The sequence below is a fragment of the Chiloscyllium punctatum genome, chromosome 25 (genome assembly GCF_047496795.1).
Source record: "Chiloscyllium punctatum isolate Juve2018m chromosome 25, sChiPun1.3, whole genome shotgun sequence".
Taxonomy (NCBI): Eukaryota; Metazoa; Chordata; class Chondrichthyes; order Orectolobiformes; family Hemiscylliidae; genus Chiloscyllium; species Chiloscyllium punctatum.
The window spans coordinates 10912181-10933650 of record NC_092763.1 but is presented as its reverse complement, the minus strand read 5'-3'; the positions used below and the strand labels follow the sequence as shown (position 1 = coordinate 10933650).

At 39.0% G+C, this 21470-nt stretch overlaps 1 long non-coding RNA gene across 1 annotated transcript in view; it reads right to left on the bottom strand.

Annotated features, from left to right (window-relative positions):
* LOC140495695 (uncharacterized) overlaps window positions 1-21470 on the bottom strand; it is a 54269-nt gene that overhangs the window by 31764 nt on the left and 1035 nt on the right. The window contains exons 2-3 of the long non-coding RNA XR_011964078.1: window positions 21262-21302; window positions 11719-11787 (exon numbers count right to left, since the gene is read on the bottom strand). This is a non-coding gene — a long non-coding RNA (uncharacterized lncRNA). The remainder of the gene's footprint in view (window positions 1-11718; window positions 11788-21261; window positions 21303-21470) is intronic.

Below are 21470 nucleotides of genomic sequence, written 5' to 3'. Positions count from 1 at the left end.
ATAAGGAGTTGATCAGTTGGGATAGGAAATTAGGAAAAAATTCTTTACTCATAGGTTGTAAACTTTGGAATTCTCTACCTTAGAAAGTTGTAGATGATACGTTGTTCACTATAGTTAGGACTGGAATAGAAAACTATTAAATGTTTCAGGAAATCAAGGAATAAAGGGAATCAGCAAGCAAGTGGAATTGAAGCCCCAAATTAACCATGATCCTATTGAGTGGCAGAATGGGCTCACCTGGCCGTGCAGTCTACATCAGTTCCTATCTCTGGTGCTCTGATGGCTATAAGTCATAACATTCAAGTGTCTGCTCCAGATGAGTTTGGTTCAATTAGGCCAAAAGATTTCTGAAGAAGGGCTCATGCCCGAAATGTCGATTCTCCTGCTCCTTGGATGCTGCCTGACCTGCTGCGCTTTTCCAGCAACACATTTCAGCTCAATTGTGCCAAAACTTTGGATAAGAACAATTAAGCAGAGTAGGGCTTCGTCAAGGAAGTATTCAAAAATAATGTAAACAATATTTAACTCAATATAATTCAGCATGTGAAGCCAATAGTGTTCAGCAAAAACAGGAAATGGAAGGTATGTGGAACAAACTGCAGGTGAGGATATGAGTTGTAAACTTTGCAATATGGAAATATCTAGGAGAGTATTAATGACATTGCACCTCGAGGTAACATTGTTGTTAACAAAGAGTTTTTGGAGAAGTTGGGTAGAAGTAGTTGAACATTATATGGAAGTGAGTTGTGTCAGAGAAGTTGTGAAGGAGGAATTTGAATTTGGAATTGAATAAGATGCCAGGAATTGGGAGGTTTCTGGGCTCAGAAAGTTTTCCTGATAATCCAAAGATTTATGTAATGAAAAGCAAAGGAAATGATATAACCTCAATGTGCATTTTCTGTCTGCAACTTCTTACTACCATATCAATATCAATCTAAGAAGTAACTTTCCATTCATATAATAAATACAAGTCTAAACACACAAATTAACCAACACTCAAAATACTTTTTATATATCGCATCCTTTAATTTCATCTGCTTCTAGAAATCCTGTCATTATGTGAAGTCTACTACTTCTAACTGCTACTCAATTATTTGCAAGATTTCAATGCACAATATACGAATCATTCTTAAGCTAACTAAAATCCAACCATTATATATTCTCACTAATGCTTTGTGTTGAAGGCCTCTGTAAATGCCTTCCATACCTTTTGTAGTGATTGTATCAAGGTCAGACTGGTATATCTCATAGAAGATGAGTTCATTGATTGGGCTAGATTAACAATGCCAACAGTCCTGGCTGACAGATAAGAACAGGGGTGTCAGAGGTTCTATTCACTCTGAGAGCTGGATCAGTGTCAATGACTCTCCACATATAAATAAGGCGTTACTTAGTGACAGGATACAAGCCTCTATCAAATTCCTTCACCTTTAATTTCTTTATAACCCCTGCCTTATGATCCTCCATAAATGTTACACAAAGTAAATGAATGGAACAGACAGTTGGAATGATTTGCTTAAATTATGATAATCCAGAGAAGAAAATGTTTTACCACATAACATTTTGAATCAATGATGAAGTTCCTAAATAGTTAACAAAAAAAAACAGCCCTAGGTGTTGGTAATAATGGTAGATTTAAAAGTGAACAGCACATACAATCACAGAAAGCAGAAATTTCCCAAGTGGGAAGGAAAGCCAGACAAAATCAAGACTTGTCTTGCTTTCATTCTCACTTACTCCCTGGAGAAAGTCTATAATGTGAAAATGTTGCTATATTTCTAGATTCCATGATGCTGTATGATATTTTCTTGAAAATCTAAATTGCTTCCATATCAAATTTATTTTAAATGCACAAAAATCTAAAGTCTATTCTTAATGTTGCACAATTTATTTTGATGTTATTGATACACAGCCTTAAAATGTATGACTACAGACTGCAAATGGTTTGAAATATATTACAAGGCAAATGGCAAAAGACAGTACCACAATTATGGGGTGTTGATGACATTATATCACTCAAGACCAAATATCACACTGTTGATTTAAGTCATCAAGACCATGACATTATGCTCTGGCCCCACAAATCAGTCAGGCCAACTGTTGTTTTATTTCGTATTTTATACTCCTGTCAGTTACAGGTGATTGTGATTTACCATGCGTGAAGTCCACCAAATATGAAAGAAAAAACCCGAGTCACATACGGAACAAAAAAACTACAACCTCAGCTGTAATTAAAGTTTCCAGATATGTCACAACATGTGACAAAAAAAACCACAGTGAAAAGGAACATTCTTACTATTCTGTTAGTGAAAAATAATACAGATGTTATTCTATTTTGGAAAAACCTAAAAGCCTGGAGTGAAGGGAACTGGACAGGAATTGGTTCCAACACTGACTTTTCATCTGAGACCTCAATTCTAAATCTGTGCCAATTAATGGAACAAAAATCATTTCTCTTTTGGCTTGTTGGAAGGCTCATAATTGAAAGGAGATTTAGCAATATCAGGCCACAGTTTAGTGGATTTGAGTCCACAAAGCAAAATTCAACCTTTTATTTCAATGAAAACTTAATTCTCACAGAAGTGTGCCTTAAAAATGACAAGTGTGAAATACAGATGCAATTTACACGGTCGTGAATGCTTCTGAGATCTGGATGGTAGTTTGAAATAAATAGTATTAGATTACTTACAGTGTGGAAACAGGCCCTTCAGCCCAACAAGTCCACACCGACCCTCCAAAGAGCAACCCATCCATACCCCTACCCCTACATCTACCCCTTACCTAACACTACGGGCAATTTAGCATGGCCAATTCACCTGACCTGCACATCTTTGGACTGTGGGAGGAAACCGGAGCACCCGGAGGAAACCCACGCAGACACGGGGAGAACGTGCAAACTCCACACAGTCAGTCGCCTGAGGCGGGAATTGAACCCGGGTCTCTGGCGCTGTGAGGCAGCAGTGCTAACCACTGTGCCACCGTGCCGCCCACACATTAGAGGCTTGCTGTATTGACAGACTGCCAGAGACTATCAAAAAGCACAGAAGAATCCAGCTCCAACTTGACATAAGAACTCTTGCAAAGTTTGGAAATGGTAGACCAATGCATGGTGTGGTATGGGATATTCATGTCTCAGCTTTAATTGTAGTATACATTCAATCAACCACTATCTCAATGATGCAGCACCAAATCAGGCTGAGATCACGAGATCCATCCTTGCTGCCCTATAATTTCTTATCACGACCAGAACTTTCAGATATTGGTATTATGTTCCAGCCTTCAGCACCTTCTCAAATCCGATCTTGTCCTCATTGTTATAGTTAGCATGGCACGCAATTTGCAAACACTGTAAGCATGAACCTATTGCCTTCCAACCTGTCAACTAATGCAAACACTTTACTTCTGCAACATGGCAGCAGATATCAGAGCTCAAAGAACACTCTAACAGACACCCAGCAGTCATGATTATGATTAATGCATCTGCAGTTTCCCCTTTTAATTATTTTAAGACCATGAGATGATAACTATGTAGTCCTGGAGATTTTCCAAAGTTAGGTCCAATTACTTTTCCATTATTATTTACCTTGATTAATAGTAAATCAAATATGTTCCTCACCCAGTGTAAATGTTTAGTTTCTCTTTTATCATGGTTATTTCGTCCATTTCCAATTGGATGATAATGCATACAAAATATCAACTTGACAAATATTGGCCACTGGAGTTACCACCTGAAAATGTTTAAGTGGACCTATATTTCCTTCTCACCACTGTTTCTCTCAAACTGTTTCTAATCTGTTTTGTTGTTAACTTTTATATATTACATAACTTTCTGTTATACTTTTGAAATTATTGTTACCTTTACCTAATTAGATCTAAAACTTTGGTTCAAGAAACTGGTTCCAAATTCTTGCTAGAAATGTGTTTGCTTAATTACTTGAGTGGTTCTGATTTTCTGTGTATGAGTTAAAATTAAAATGGAAAATGGTAATATCAGAGAAGACAAGGTAACATAAACTGAGATCAACATTAAATTCACTAGGGTTGAAAGATTGCTCAGTGGAAATATTGATATAGAATAGAAAGGGAAATTGAGAAGAAATTTAGGATGCGACTTGGACAGAGGGAAGTGAGAATGAGGATTCTAAGGGGAAAGTAAAAATGATGAATTAGGTGAAATACGTAATGGTGGAAAGGTGCCAGAGCAATGTGAAGGGGGTAATGTAAAGGGGAGTGAAGTGGAGGAAACCAAAATATCATCTGCTGAGAAGGACCACATTACCTCTACAGCCCCAATTTCAGCCTCATGGATGGTATAATATATAGCTTGTCAGAAATGCCTTGATAAGTTCACCATTACCTGTCAGTGAAGTGCTCAGTCAAATTCAGTATGTCAGCAACTGGTATATAAGCATGTAGTGCCTTTAGTATACTGAAACATCAAGGTACACCATGGGATCACCCAAAACTTTCTGCAATAAATTCATGGCTGTCAAGGGCCTAAATGGGAATGCTGAGGGAGCAGTACTGAAAGAGGTAGTAAGTGCAATTGTGAATGTGGTGAAAGGACTAGGAACAAGTTTGCTCAGAATAGGTTCTAAAAGGTAAACTGAGGCGATGGATGGTGACAGGAAAAATTGGAACTGCACCTGCTTACAAGGAGGCAGTGATAGATTCCTAATGGGCTGTTCAGAGAATGACAATTGAGACACAAAGAGTAGGCTTATCCAATGGTGACAGCAAGAAAATAAGAAAACCAGGAACTGTGATGGAACGTGATGTGCATGTGGGGTCAGGGTTGCAGGTAGTAGGAGAAAGTACTCAAGGCATGGATTGAAAAGAGGAATGATTGGGTGACTGGAATGGAGGAAACTTAACCAAAGCAGATATAAGTATTGGACTGAGATACAACATGGAATGAATAGAAAGGGAACCCCCAATTGCATAAGCCTGGCACACCCTGCGAGAAATCTATGAAATATAAATAGTAGCCATTATGGAGACATGGCTGCGGGATACTCAGGACAGAATTAAACACACTAGGTTATAAAGTTTACAAGAGGGATAGAGAAAACAGCATATGGGGTGGAGTAGCATCACTGATTAGAAACAGAATCTGTTCTATGGTGAGGGATGATATACTGAGGAGACCTTTATCGATGGATCTCAAGAACCATAAAGGAATATAAACCACTGGTGGTAGTTCAGAAGTGCTAGATCGTATAAATGCTGAAATTAGGCAATTTATGTAGCAAAGGCAGAGTAGAATTACTGGGAGATTTTAATCTTAACATAGACTGGGAGAGACAGATATGCAGCTGCCAGAAGGCTGTGAATTTATGGTGTATCTGGGATAGCTTCCGATTGCAATATGATTTGAATACGACAAGGGGACAGCAATATTGGATGTAGTAGTGAGCAATGAGCCTGATTTTAATTAGTGACCTAAATGTTGCTGAGCAATTGTTAAATAAAGATCATAACATGACCAAGATTCACGTAGCATTTGAAAGAGGTAAGCAAAGATCAAATACTAGAATTTTGGATTTAAGTAAGGCAGATTTTCATAGGATGAGGCAGAGACTGTCCACAGTAAACTGGGAAGCTGCGCTGTAGGTAAAGTAACTGAGGAATAGTGAAGAGAGTTCAAATAAACATTTAATGCTATTCAGAAGCAGTTTGTACCTTTAAGAAGGAAAAGCTGTTCCTCACACAAAAAACGCCATGGGCATCTAAGGAAATAAGGGACAACCTAAAAATTAAAGCAAAGGGCTAATAAAAATGTAAAGAACAGTACAGATCCCACAAAATGGACAGATGCAAAGGGGCACAAAGTGGCTTATAAGAGTGGTTAAAAAGAATTATTAAAAGAAACTTGCAGGACACATAAAAGGCAATTAAACAAGATTTTATAGTTAGATAACGGGAAAAGAGCTGTTTAAGAGTACTATTTGCCGATTGAAAGCTGAGAGTGAGGATATTGTCAATGACTATGGGCAAATGACATAGGGGAAAACGAGCACTGCAGAAACTGGAGATTAGATTTGAAGAGTATGGTGCTGGAAAAGCACAGCCGGTCAGGCAGCATCCAACGAGCAGGAGAGTCAACGTTTCAAGCATGAGCTTTTCATCAAGAATTGGGGGGGTGGCCCAAGGGGGCTGAGAGATAAATAGGAGGGGGTGGAGCTGGAGGGAAAGTAGCTGGGATTGCGATAGGTAGATGAAGGTGGGGGTGAAAGTGATAGGTCGGAGAGGAGGGTGGAGCAGATAGGTGGGAAAGAAGATGGATAGGTAGGTCAGTTCAAAAGGGTGATGGCGAGTCAGGAGTTAGGGACTGTGATAAGGTGAAGGGGAAATGGGGAAACTGGTGAAATCCACATTGATCCCATGTGATTGCAGGGTCCCAAGATGGAAGGTAATGTGTTTTTCCTCCCAGCATCGATTGGTGAGGGTTTGGCGATGGAGGAGGCCCAGGACCTGCATGTCCTTGGTGGAATGGGAGGGGGAGTTAAAGTGTTCAGCTACAGGGTAGAAGGGTTGGTTGGTGCGGGTGTCCCAGAGATGTTATCTGAAACAATCCGTAAGTTGGCATCCTGTCTCTCCAATGTAGAGGAGACCACATTGCGTGCACCAAATGCAGTAGATGACATGTGTGGAAGTACGCATAAATTTCTGTCAGATATGGAAGGATCCTTTGGGGCCTTGGGCAGTGGTGAAGGGGATGTGTGGGCACAGATTTTGCAGTTCCTGTGATGCCAGGGGAAGGTGCAGGGACAGGAGGGTGGATTGGTGGGGGAGACATGGACCTGACAAGGGAGTCACAGAAGAAATGGTCTTTCTGAAACACAGATAAGGGTGGGGAAGGAAATATATCTATGATGGTGAGGTCTGTTTGTAGGTGGCGGAAATGGTGGAGGATGATGCGCTGTATTGGTTGGGGGGTGATGGAGGTGAGGACTAGGGGAGTTCTGTCCTTGTTACAGTTGGAGGGGTGGGGTTTAAGGGCAGAACTGCAGGAAATGGAAGAGATACGCTGGAGGGCCTCGTTGACCAAGTGGGAGGGGAAATTGTGATCTTTGAAGAAGAAGGCCATCTGGGATGTTCTATTGTGGAATTGGTCTTCCTGGGAGCAGAGCAGCGGTGGGGCGGGGGGGGGGGGGGGGGGGATTGGGAATAAGAGACAGCAGGAGGCAGAGTGGGAGGAGGTGTAGTACATGGTACTCTTATTCCTAAGTTCCTTTCAAAAACAAAATTAGCAACAGTAGTATCCATTTGACCTTTTGAGTCTGCTACGCCTTTCCTCACTATCCTTAAATCCCTGAATTTCTTTAGTGTTCAAAAATCTATCAATTCCTGCCTTAAATAAGAACTGAATATCTTCAGCCCTCAGAGATGGACAATTGAATGATCTGTAGGCATCATCTCATCTCAGTCCTAAATGGCCAATCTCTTATTCTGAAATTGTGAGCAATAGCTCTAAACTCCCCATCCAGCAGAAATATCTACCCAGTATCTACCATAGTCTATCAAATCCCTTAAGAGTTTCATATGTTTCAATGAAGTTGCCTCTCGGTCTTCTAAATTCTTAAGATTATTGTCCGTGTCGACCTAGGAAAATCTTATTTTCCCAGGATTCAATTTTGTGAACCATGTTGCAATCTCTCCAAGGTAAATGTATTTTATCTTATCCAAGGAGACCAATTCCAGCATGACTTATTCACCATTATATTCCAATCCCTTTTTATCAAAGCTACCATATCACTTGTTTTCCTAATTTCTTGCAATAGCTGCATGTCAACTTTCTTTGATTCACATACTTCCAGGTGCCAACATTATCGAGTCCCTCACCATTTATAAAGAGTTTTGATTTTTCTGTGTTTTCTTTTAAAGTGGATACAGTATCTTCACATTTTCCCACATAATGGGCTGGGCTGGATTTAATGATTCCTGGCAGGATCGTGGAGGGTGAAGGAGAAGTGGCAGGGATGGTGGCCAAGGACGCAGGTGAGCTACTTGGCAAATTGTTGGCCTTCGGTAGGATGTCCAGCAGGAGAGGGGTAGGGACAGGTAGCCCATCTGATACTTACCCCATTGTTCATCAAATCATAGGTGAGAGTTCAGAGTTTGAATAGGTAGCAGGTGTGCATAGGCATGGTGTCCTACTTTCCATCTGCTTTTCTACCTAAAGATGCCAATTAAATCCAGCTATGTACTTTAATTCTTTAAATATATGTTGTTGTTTATTGGCAATGATTTAAATCCAGTTTTTGACCTATCTTAGCCAACTGGATCCTTATCCCTACAGCATTTGCCTTGTTCAGGTTTTAAGACTTTGCTTTTGCACTGAAATAACTCTCAAATTTTAATATGAAGTTCTATTGTATTATGTTCATTGTTCCCTAGGGCTCCTCTCATTTTTTAATTAATGTTTCCTCAGTGTATGATACCAATCCTAGACTGATTCTTAATTTTCTAGATCAGTATGTTACAAAATCAGTTTTCTATCCAGTTGACAAGCTCATTGTTTGCGTGATTACTGCACACTTCATGTAGTTGCACTTACTTTTGTAGAGCACTGATGATTATTTACCTTCTTTCTACATTACTAGGTGTTCCCTTTAACCTGAGATATGGCACTGTCCAGACCGTTAACTGTGTCCAAGCTGGCTTTGTCTGGTGTAGACTTCTGCAATAGTGAGCTAGACAAAGGATGACCTTCCTCTCCACCATCTGATATGTCAAAATCCTCAGGTCTCTGCCTGCAAAGTGAATGTCGGTTTCCCTTTTGAAGGGCATGCGTTTAATAGTAACAGTGAAATACCTCAGTGTAAGACAAGAGTTTCTGGCTTGCAAATGTGCAAATAGACTTTGAATATGCATCAGAGGTGTTGTTGTTGCAAGACCCTGGAAATGATGAACAGTTCTGCCTCCTGCCATGTGATTCCATGAGGAAGGTATTAAAAAGCCCGGGTGGCATAATGATTGAGGGGAAGCATGAAGAATTACATGCGAAAAGTCACTGAGGCGTCACAGACCAGGCACCATGAATCTCATTTGACAAACCTCTTTAAATTAAAATGGGAAGTTTCCACCCATCCTTGTGTTATGTATCTACTCCACACTGACTCCTTTGAACTGAATTGGGAGTGACTTAAAGCAAGGACTTTTATACTGGACCACCATGTGTCGTGATGTCATATAGATACATTGTCTTTAAAGATACATTGCTTGTCTGGTCTGAAAACTTTGCAGTAATCCAACAGACACTAGTGCTGTAGGATGCCTTGACAGAGTGTCCAAATCTTGACTTTCCTGCTCCTGCAGAGGATGCCAAGTTGTGAATCCGTTACCACAGAGTCCATTGCACTCTCAGAATTTCTTTTCTGGTCTTTTTAAAGTTCAGAAAATAAGTAATTTTTGCTGACTATCGAAAACTGAAAACTGTAAAGTGGTGCCTGCTGCTAATAAGTTTTTAATCTCACCATTCTGAAATGTAGGATGAGTCATCTGGAGCCATCACTCATTTTGTCCTGGTTAAAAGGAGGAAATATTAATTGAAAGCCCAAACTTAAAGTCTAAAGTCCAGTAGGAAATAGAGTTATCTTGTAGACAGCCTGCAGTGAGTTTTCGTTTATGTAATTGTGGAGAGGGAGTAAATTTATGGTATTTACACAAGACTAAATGAATTGTAAAATTATTTTAAAACCATTGTGTATACCATGAATTCCATGTTTCAAATATTTGTTTACTTATTCACTGTATATAAGTAATCTTGGTTGCTCTGTAGGTATTATGGAAAGGTTGTACATTAGGCTGCCTTTGAGTTGATGTTTGTTATTTGAGTTCCAGCTTCCTCAGGGCTGAGTCAGCTTTTTTTTGTAGCAGTCTGTCAGCTTTTGTAAATTTCCCAGATTGATATTTACACAACATAGTCAATTAAATTACTCTTCCATCCTTGATGCTGACTCTCTTCTAACTAATGCTATCAAGTCCTCTTTTGTATCTACAATCTCTGCCAATTGCCATCTTAGTTCCTCTGTTGCACAATTTCTAGTATCAACAACACCGGATTTATAAGCACAGGCAAAGTCCTAAATGCAACCTTAGCCATTGCTATCCCTTTTGTGTGAACTTGGAACATTAAAAAAAATAGAGAGAGTGGTTATAGAGGGGTGGATGGGGAGGAGGGTAGATAAACCTTTGTTCGAAAAGCTAATTTCTCAAAACGCATTGTATCAATAGAATACAAGAACCAAGAGAAATTACAGAAAACTGCCACAGCACATTTGTACCTATAGTATTCATCATCAATTGTGTGGCCCACAGCTCTTATTGTCATTTTTTTCAACATTTCCTGCATCCTTGGCATACAGCATCTTTCAGCAATTCTTATGAGATTAGCTTTAAACCACCCACCTTATGGCCCTGAAATAGGGCATTTCTTTTCTGAAGAGTTTCCGAGTCTCATTCTGTTTATCACTTATACATGCAATTTTCAAATGATAATTTATATCTCAATGGTTGAGGGCATTAAGTCTAAGTCATATGTACAATCTTGCATATGTCGGTGTAACTGTTGAATACCATTAAAATATTTTCAGAAATGCTCCAACATGTAGCTGCACATCAATTATAGCTAAAGGTCTGTAATATTATTGGATCTGAGGGAGGGAAAAATAATTATGATAACTAATTATCTTAACTATAAGGGTATAAGATTAAAGGTATTATAACTGAGGAAGTGGTCTGCAAGTAACTAAGTAGAAAAAACCTCCAAATACTCATTGGTTGCCATTTCAACTCTATTTTTCTTGCCTTTTATTTTTCCTTTCTCTCCCAAAAGGGAAGTATAAAATGGTTCTTCTGCATGAATCAGCAATCAAAGTCCAGTTTTATTTTTACAGAGGATGCAAAATTCAGAAATCCAATAAACAATAAGGAGGATGGCATTACATTTCAGGAGGATATCAAGACAGTGAAATTAGTGATACTCTTTTCTTGGAGGAAGAAGGAGGTACAGTAAACTATCCAGTTCAATTTTAAAAGGGGTGCCTGAAAAGAGAGACCTGTGGGTGTCACTTTTGGAAGCTAAGACTGAATGTGGGACTACTATTGCTGCTTTGACAATCAGCAAAGCTTGAGTGCCATACCTGGGATATTTCTGATGTGCGTATGTCCGTTCCACCCTGAGCATCAACACTTACAAACTGAAATATTAAGGGACTGACTTGTTGTGATGCTTACTGCTTATTTGTTTTAACTCAAAGACCTTTGTACTTTTCGATGTCAAGATTTCCATATGGACAGTCATTGGTGCCATGAGCTAATGCTTGATGGAGTTATTCAAACAAATCCAAACAATCATTTTAGATGAGTCAAAATAATCTTCCAACAGTATTTTTATGACACTCTGTTTTAATGAAGACATGGGATTATATGAAATAAGTAAATTTTTACAGATAAAACCAAGCTAATCAAATAAATATGAACTTAGAGTTCATTAGAAAGAGCATATAATCTTTTTTGGAAGCTTTGACACCAGTCTAATAAGAACTTGAAATGCATCCAAAAATAGCTACTGCTGCAATGGAAGAGACGCAGCTTAGGCCCTGAGACCTAAGGCCAGGCATCATGATCAAATTGGCCCTACATATCTTTTTAAAAAATTGTAGTTATATTAAACTGAACTGTACAGATTGAATCCTGAAACCTACAGCTCACCTCAGTCTGAAAGAAGTCTGCAGTTCCCACAGGACAACGTCTGCAATGCAGTCTGGTTAGACATTAATACTGGAAAAAGATAGTGACAAAGGCATTAAATTAGAAACAGTGCAGCGAGACTCTATAATGTGTGAACCTTTTAAAGGAAAAAGAGAACTTCAGTATCTAATTCAAGCAATAGGCCAATTGAGTTTATGATATTAAATGTGCAGAACTTATTGACTTCAACTCAGATTCTGATCTCAATTGCAGTGCTTTCAACAATAACTTTATTGAACTTTTATAAACATTTGCCCTTTTTAAACCTGAAGCTACTGGGACTAGTCTTACTGTTGTGAAAGTTCTCAGTTTGCAAATCTCTCACCTATGCCTTCAGTTTTCATTGGATTTAAAATTATTGACCTGTAAGAAAGGGTTAGACTTTTTTCTTAAAGTTAAAAATCATCTTTTTAATATAATAGCAGCAAAAACTATTTTAAGGTGTGAAAGCTATGCATAGGAACTAGGAATCAATATTTTTCTCTAACTGTGTGAATCGCATTTAAAATGCCATAAAGAAAGCTGATGAGACAAAGCAATATATATTGTAAAGAAAAGTATTTTATATCTATTGAGTTGCTAGTTATTTTGCATCATATTAGAGATAAGTGAATCTACAATATATACATTATCTACATGGTCTTCTGGATTGACTTTGATCACCTGAAGTTATTGATGGGGGAATGTGTGGGCTGGTTAAACTTAAAATATAAGCCATAGCTCTTAATTTAACCTGGTGCAGTGTTTTGTAGAGGAATAAGACAGTGTTATTTTCTGTAGATTGTTAAGGAACAAAAATGCAGTGATATGTACTTCATGGGACTGGGATATCATAGCAATTACGGAAACATGGCTCAGGGATGGGCAGGACTGGCAGCTTAATGTTCCAAGATACAAATGCTACAGGAATGATAGAAAGGGAGGCAAGAGAGGAGGGGCAATGGGCTTTTTGATGTGGGATAGCATTACAGCTGTGCTGAGGGAGGATATTCCCAGAAATACATTCAGGGAAGTTATTTGGGTGGAACTGAGAAATAAGAAAGGGATGATCACCTTATTGGGATTGTATTATAGACCCCCTAATAGTCAGAGGGAAATTGAGAAACAAACTTGTAAGGAGATCTCAGCTATCTGTAAGAATAATAGGGTAGTTATGGTGGGAGAATTTTAACTTTCCAAACATAGTGTTAAAGGTTTAGATGGCGAGGAATTTCTTAAGTGCATACAAGACAATTTTCTGATTTAGTATGTGGATGTACCTACGAGAAAAGGTGCAAAACTTGACCTACTATTGGGAAATAAGGCAGGGCAGGTGACTGAGGTGTCAGTGGGGGAGCACTTTAGGGCCAGTGACCATAATTCTAATCATTTTTAATTTGTGATGGAAAAGGATAGACCAGATCTAAAAGTTGAAGTTCTAAATTGGAGAAAGGCCAATTTGACGGTATTAGGCAAGAACTTTTGAAAGCTGATTGGAGACAGATGTTCGCAGGTAAAGGGACAGCTGGAAAATGAGAAGCCTTCAGAAATGAGATAACAAGAATCCAGAGAAAGTATATTCCTGTCAGGGTGAAAGGGAAGGCTGGTAGGTATAGGGAATGCTGGATGAATGAAGAAATTGAGGGTTTGGTTAAGAAAAAGAAGGAAGCATATGTCAGCTATGGATAGGATAGATCGAGTGAATCCTTAGAAGAGTATATAGGAAGTAGGAGTATACTTAAGAGGGAAATCAGGAGGGCAAAAAGGGGACATGAGATAGCATTGGCAAATATAATTAAGGAGAATCCAAAGGGCTTTTTACAAATATATTAAGGACAAAAGGGTAACTAGGGAGAGAATAGGGCCTCTCAAAGATCAGCAAGGTGGCCTTTGTGTGGAGCCACAGAAAATGGGGGAGATACTAAATGAATATTTTGCATCAGTATTTACTGTGGAAAAGGATATGGAAGATATAGACTGTAGGGAAATAGATGGTGACATCTTGCAAAATGACCAGATTACAGAGGAGGAAGTGCTGGATGTCTTGAAATGGTTAAAGGTGGATAAATCCCCAGGACCTGATCAGGTGTACCCAAGAACTCTGTGGAAGTGAGAGAAGTGATTGCTGGGCCTCTTGCTGAGATATTTACATCATTGATAGTCACAGGTGAGGTGCCAGAAGACTGGAGGTTGGCAAACGTGGTGCCACTGTTGAAGAAGGGCAGTAAAGACAAGCCAGGGAACTATAGACTGGTGAGCCTGACCTCAGTGGTGGGCAGGTTGTTGGAGGGAATCCTGAGGGACAGGATGTACATGTATTTGGAAAGGCAAGGACTGATTCGGGACAGTCAACACGGCTTTGTGCGTGGGAAATCATGTCTCACAAACTTGATGGAGTTTTTTGAAGAAGTAACAAAGAAGATTAATGAGGGCAGAGCAGTAGATGTGATCTATATGGACTTCAGTAAGGCATTTGACAAGGTTCCCCATGGTAGACTGATTAGTAAGGTTAGATCTCACGGAATAAAGGGAGAACTAGCCATGTGGATACAGAACTGGCTCAAAGGTAGAAGACAGAGGGTGGTAGTGGAGGATTGTTTTTCAGACTGGAGGCCTGTGACCAGTGGAGTGCCACAAGGATCGGTGCTGGGTCCTCTCCTTTTTGTCATTTACATAAATGATTTGGATGTGAGCATAAGATTTACAGTTAGTAAGTTTGCAGATGACACCAAAATTGGAGGTATAGTGGACAGCGAAGAGGGTTACATCAGATTACAACAGGATCTGGACCAGATGGGCCAATGGGCTGAGAAGTGGCAGATGGAGTTTAATTCAGATAAATGTGAGGTGCTGCACTTTGGGAAAGCAAATCTTAGCAGGACTTATACACTTAATGATAAAGTTCTTGGGATTTGGAGTGCAGGTTCATAGCTCCTTGAAAGTGGAGTCACAGGTAGTCAGGATAGTGAAGGTGTTTGGTATGCTTTCCTTTATTGGTCAGAGTATCGAGTACAGGAGTTGGGAGGTCATGTTGCAGCTGTACAGGATATTGGTTAGGCCACTGTTGGAATATTGTGTGCAGTTCTGGTCTCCTTCCTATCGGAAAGATGTTGTGAAACTTGAAAGGGTTCAGAAAAGATTTACAAGGATGTTGCCAGGGTTGGAGGATTTGAGCATTTACAACAATGAAAAGGGAGAGAAGGACTATAGGAACTTTTTCAGTTAAATTTAAAATATGGCTTGAGAATCAATTATAAAACAGTAAAGGTAATTATAAAACAGTTCAGTAAAGGAGGAAGGTCGATAAAAATTGATTTTATCACGAAAATAGCAAACAGATTTTTTTGTGTGCTTTACTAACACTTGATACAGAAAGCAATGAAAATATAAACAAATGTTAGCAATTACCAAAGAGGATATTAACAACATAAAAGAGTTACTGTGCAATTGTAATGTTAAACCGATGGTCAACACCAGATGATGTCAGTGTAATATGTGGCCAAAAACAAGGTAAGAAAGTTGGACCCTAGGCATTGAGTAGAAAGGCTACAAGAACAAAAGAAATGGGAGCAGGAATAAGACATTTGGCTCTTAAACCTGTCCTGTAATTCAACTAGGTAATGACTGATCTGCCCAGGCCTCAACCTCTCTCTTCTGCCTCCTGATGGGAGTTTGGAAATTTCAGCTATGTTATTAAAGATAATTACTAAAAATGTCCGATTGACACATGAGTCAAGATTAGAGTGGTCTTGGTGCTGCAAGATTAGAGTGATTCCTGATGAAGGGCTCCTGCCCGAAACATCGATTCTCCTGCTCCTCGGGTGCTGCCTGACCTGCTGTGCTTTTCCAGTACCACTCTAATCTTGACTCTAACTCCAGCATCTGTAGTCCTCACTTTCCCCTGATTGACAAATGAGACTAATCAAGACATTCTTGAACAAAGACAATATTACATTGGAACATTGGTATTGCTAGACAGGGAAAGACCCAGGTTCCTTTAGTTCACCTACTCATATCCTGCTTTGGAGGTCTCGTTGCACTAGTTATTCTGAAGAAGGATGCAATATTTATGGTCAGAAGATCACAGCTTCTTAAAGCATAGACTGAAACTAGTGTGATAGAGGTGGTTAAGAGAATCAACAATATCTGTAACATCAGAAAAAGCATTAGGATCAACCAAACGCCCTTCAGCAGGCGCAGGTACATGTTCTGCATAGAAGATACAGTTCCAATGAATCTGGTACCCCTCTCAAAGTAATCATCTGCACCTCATGTTCACTTACATTATAGGACTACAGCATTTGCTATCAGCAATTAATAATTCCATGCACAGAGTTCAATTATAAAGTCATTTATGAGAGTTGTGGCAGGAAATACTTCATACAATGAAATAGTTGATACAATGAACTAATGGGAAAACACTGCCAGAGGAAAACACTGGGCAGTGTACAAGTGTGACTTTATTTTACAAAATCACTTCCTAAAGTCTTGATAAATATACTGTGCCTACTGATGAAAATTAACCAAACAATCACAATGGGAGATGGTTCAGATCTATTCACGCAGCTCAGAGTTCACTGAGGAGATGGCATTTATCCCACTTGGATGGTATTCTGTAGGAGATATTGACAAGGGTGAACATGCAGTTACAGTGCCATCACTCTGCAAATGTTTGTTATGAAGCTCTGTATTGTGACTCCCTTTCCAAATAATCACAGCGTGATTTCCATTTAATAATCTGCTGCATTACGCATTTACTGCCTTGGAAACCAAAGATTCATGGGAAAATTGCAAAATTTGCTTCCTTTCTACTTTAGTTTCTTCTCCTCTCACAACAAGCTAGAAACCTGTTCCATGAAAAAAACTAGCTATGGAAACAGATATAAGCATGTTGTTAAAATCCTCTTGGTTCTTGTGTTATTAGATATAAGTCAAAGTTTTATTTTCTCACATCAAGGCAGTTAAATTAAATAACATTAAGGTTCCACAGATCTAGCAGCATACTGCACCAGTGACTCCACCTATCCGTAATAACAACATAAATGCTAGCAAATCACAGAAAGGGGCACAACTGAGAAATGTGAAGGATAACGCGAAAGTTATTAGGATGCGAGCCCACAATGGATATTAAAGGAATGGACATGGGATTGGTATTGTGTAAATATATATAGATCCTGGCATGGAGGACTTCTGATACATCCATTGTATCATCCGACACATAATGCACAATAGTTCCTCTCTGACATCATTTCAATCTTCCCAAAGAAATTTCAGGTTGAAACAAGGCACCTTACAATCTTCTGCAGTGCAGAGATAAAGAGGTGGAGAATTGAACTCTTTCACTAATGGCGTCAAGAAAACATTTGGTTACTACAACTATAATTCTTACAATATCTTGCATATGTGTAGCACAATTAAGATTGCAATCTCAAAACACATCACAAGTGCATGAGAAAACGATTCATGTGTCATGCCAAAACAAACAATATTATGAAGTTAGCCATAAGTTTGTTTAAAGTAGTAGTTTAAAAGAGGGATTTAAAGGAGGAATGCAGCAAGGAGGTGAAGGTGTTTTGGGATGGAATTGCAGAGAGTGGGACCTAGATTCTTGAAGCCATGACTGCAAATAGTATGGAGAAATCAAGAGAATGGAAAAGAAGACAGAATCAGAAGAGTGCAGACCTTAGGAAAGAAAATATTCAAGGAAGATACAAAGATAAGGAAGACTGAAATAATGTAAGAATTTACACACATAGGTGTGAATGCTAACTTTGGGCTATTAGGTGACCAGCATTAATGCTGATCAGTCAAGTTGGGGTATTGGTTAGAATTACTGCAGGATGAGTTGTGATGATGGGTGAGTGAAGAGTATACAAGCAAATGGAGTGATGGGGGTGGATGTGACTAAGATTGGACAGAATTGAGCAACAGAATTTAGGATAAACTGAATTTTGTGGTAAGTAAAAAACCAGTCAGAAGAGGCTGAGAACAAATAGGTTTGGAGATGCAAAGGGTTTCAGTGGCAGATAGGTTCTGATAGGGGTGGAGACAGATAACATTCCAGTGATAGAAAAGTGTGAGCTTTGTCATGGAATGGAATCACCTACCATGACTATGAGCTTTCTTTGGGTCGAGGAACGCAAATGATATTGGCAGTTCCCTCTCAATGCAGCAATATTAAAGTTTTGCACAAAATTGAGCTCTATGGAATCACTTGGTGATATGTCAGTCAATAGAGAGATGTAGAACTCAACTTCACTTTCTTATTACGCCTTACTATCAGTGCAATCATTTCAGCATTATCCAGAGTATTCACAGTCTGTGTTTGTGCATATATTGCTTACTGTGTTATTTCCATTATGTTTGAAAAATATTTACAGAGAGCTGATCTAAATTAATCTTATGTATGCATGGAAGTTTTCAATGGCTTTTTTTGTATTGATTCTTTTATATTCTTCTTGACTGTCAAGATCATACATCTTACTGAAACATATAAGATCCTGAAGAGATTTGCCAGGGTACACACTGAAAGGGTGCTTTCACCCATGGGAGAGATTAGAACTAGGTGAAACATTTTATTATAAAGGGTCTCCCACTTAGGACAGAATTGAGGACAATTAGTTTCTCTTCGAGGATCATGATGATGAGTGAAACCTTTTCTTCCAAGAGAACAGAAGAGGCAGATCATTCAATATTTTTAAGACAGCGGGGGAATAAAAAATGTTTCATGACTAACAAGGGAATCAAAGTTAGTGGGAATAAGCAAGAAGGTGGAGTTGAGGCCACAATCAGATCAGCCACAATTTTCTTGAATAGTGCAACAGGCTCGAGGGTTTTAAAGGCCTATTCCTACTCCTAATTTGTACGAGTGTATGTATGTTCCTTATTGCCTAAAAGGTACACTTTCACTTTAGCTACATTTTCAGTTGATATCTCTGACAGTGAGGCTTTACAACAACCACAGAGAATTAAATTGGCTTGGGCATCAGCAAAAATAAACTGTAAAGTGGCACTCCTTACACCCCCACCCAAACTTTCTTGACTATTGACCTTAATGGGGAAAACCTCTGATGAAGATTGTGCTGAAATGCTATTAATGGTTTTGCCCTATTACACAAAGTTAATGTTCTTTGCTTTATTTTCATCAAGGTCACATACATAATTAAAAGTAACTTTTATTCCAATTACTCATATCTAGTCCTTCAATAACTCATACTCATGCAAGATCTGTACACCAAAAATGCAGTTCCTATTAGCAGCAGGATTGAGAATAAGAAGACACAAATTTAAGGTGATTAGGAAAAGAACCAGAGACAAATGGGTAAGATATATTTTAAGCATGAGACGTTGGAATTTTGAAAATGCTTTTCAGTCATGGCTTCCAGGCTATACTGGACATATTTGAAGAGACAAGGTTCACAGGGGGTGTGGGGGATAGGTTGAGGAGTGGGATTCCCTGGTCTGTTCCCACAGGAAGTCAGCCCAGACATGACAGACAGATGGACTCCTTCTGGTATAGTAACCTTCTACTAGGACTCTTTATGAAGATAATTGTGCACTCACTGTTGCGTCACGTAGACATTTCCCTGGTCTAACCTCAACAGATGAGTGTGATTTTTGATGTATGGTTCTTACATAGGTAGGCATTATTGATGGACTTGAGTATGAGTAACAGGAATAACAGTTATTTGTATTTACATCTGTGACCTTGATGAAAATAAAATAAAGAACATTAATTTTCTGTAACAGTGCAAAACTGATAATAGCATTTCAGCATATTTTTGAAACTCCATTGGAAGTTTTTCTCCATTAAAGTGAATAGTAAAGAAGGTTTGGGTTGGGGTGTAAGGAGTGTCACTTTACAGTTATGCAATTTTTGCTGATGCCCAAGCTAATTTAATTCTCTATAGTTGTTATAAAGCCTCACTGTCAGAGATATCAATTCAAAGTGTTGCTAGAGGGAAAGTGTACCTTGTAAGCTATGAGGTACATACATACACATGTACAAATTAGGAATAGGCCTTTAAGCCTCTCGAGCCTGCTGCACTATTCAAGAAGTTTGTGGCTGATCTGATTGCGGCCTCATTCCACTTTCTTTCTTATTCCTAATGTCCTTTGATTCCCCTGTTAGTCATGAATCTTCCCCTCTTCCCCCCCCACCCCCCCGCCCCCAACCCCACCACCCCTGCCTTAAAAAAAAATTGAATGATCTGTCATCCTGGTCGACTCTGTTCAAATTTGAATTGATTTTGAATGCTGCTAACAAAACACTGGCCAACCTTCTCTAAGGACAACGGTCACAACTTCTCTAGTCTATCCATGTGGTTCATTCTTGTATTTTTGTTTCCTGCATGCTATGACTGACATTTTCAAATCACCCTATTCAGGGGTGTTATTATATACTTCTGGAGCAGGTGGTGACTTGAACCCAGGTTGTCTGGCTCAGAGGTAGGGACTTTACCACTGTACCACAAGAACCCTCTTTGTTTTCCACCATAGATACTTTTAAACAATCTGTTCAGAGATGTTATGATATAACTCTGGAGCAGCTGAGATTTGAACCTACCTCCTGGATCAGGAGTGGGAAAATAGCACTGTGCCACTAGAGCCTATATTTAACACAATAGGTATTTTCTAATTAGCTCAGAAATGCTAGACATACTTCCAGGTGAGACTTGAGCAGACATCCTGGCTCAGAAGTCAGAAAGCTACCACCGTACTGCAAGAGCCACTTTCCACTATAATAAGGTGTGATTTATTGCTTACACCTGACTCAGATTTTGGGAGGCTGACCTTTGGATGTCTAGAGCACTATATACTTAGTGCCTGTTATCATTGTGGGCATAGAGGAGTGTATTTCACAAATCTAAGAAGCCAATTCCCAGGTATCTTCCTTCCGAAATCAGAACTCTACTCATGTCAATATAGAAGTATTTGTCTTCATTACAAAGGAGACAAACTTAAATCTTCAAAGAACAATTAGCATGTGATGTCAATACAGTAGACAATGGACTGTCTTTTCTTTTGTCGGAGAACGGTTGACCTGCATAACTTACTTGTCTTATGTAAGATATGTAGCCATTCTTAACAAAGATGAATTTATGACTTCAGAGAGGCAGCCTTGGCCTCTGTGAACATTCCCCTAACATCACAGAAGTCCGAGTGTAAACATTATGTATAAACCTTGAGTAATTGTCCTGACATAAATTGGTAGTTGCAGCATTGCCATCATTGATTTCAATTACGATTCTGAGTAAAACTAGTCCATGGAAACCTGAAATATATTAAAAAGCAAATTCTGTTCCACAATGTAAATGCTACAGGAACCTTTTTGGTAAGCCACCATAACTTTTTTTTGTTAATGATACCTTAACTACAGATTAATGCAGTAGGTATTCATCTGTGCAAATCTCAGAGATGCCTTGACATAAAGACCATTGCCTCTTTGAGGGTTCTCCTGCTAGCAACTGCACTTGGTACAGAGAGGATGATTCTTAAAATGTTCATGCACTGATGGATCCGCACCTCTTTTGATCTGTCTTTTGACTGATGGCTCCTGTGCTGACCTGTTAAACAGAGCAGAACAATTCCATGTGAAATTTGATGCAAACACATAATTTCATTTTGCATTATTTATAACTTTAGAAAACTCTGAATTCTTAAGTTACTGCCAGCTTATATTCACTTCAGTTGGCCCAAAAGATGTTTTTCTTCATTTATTTGAATTACATAGA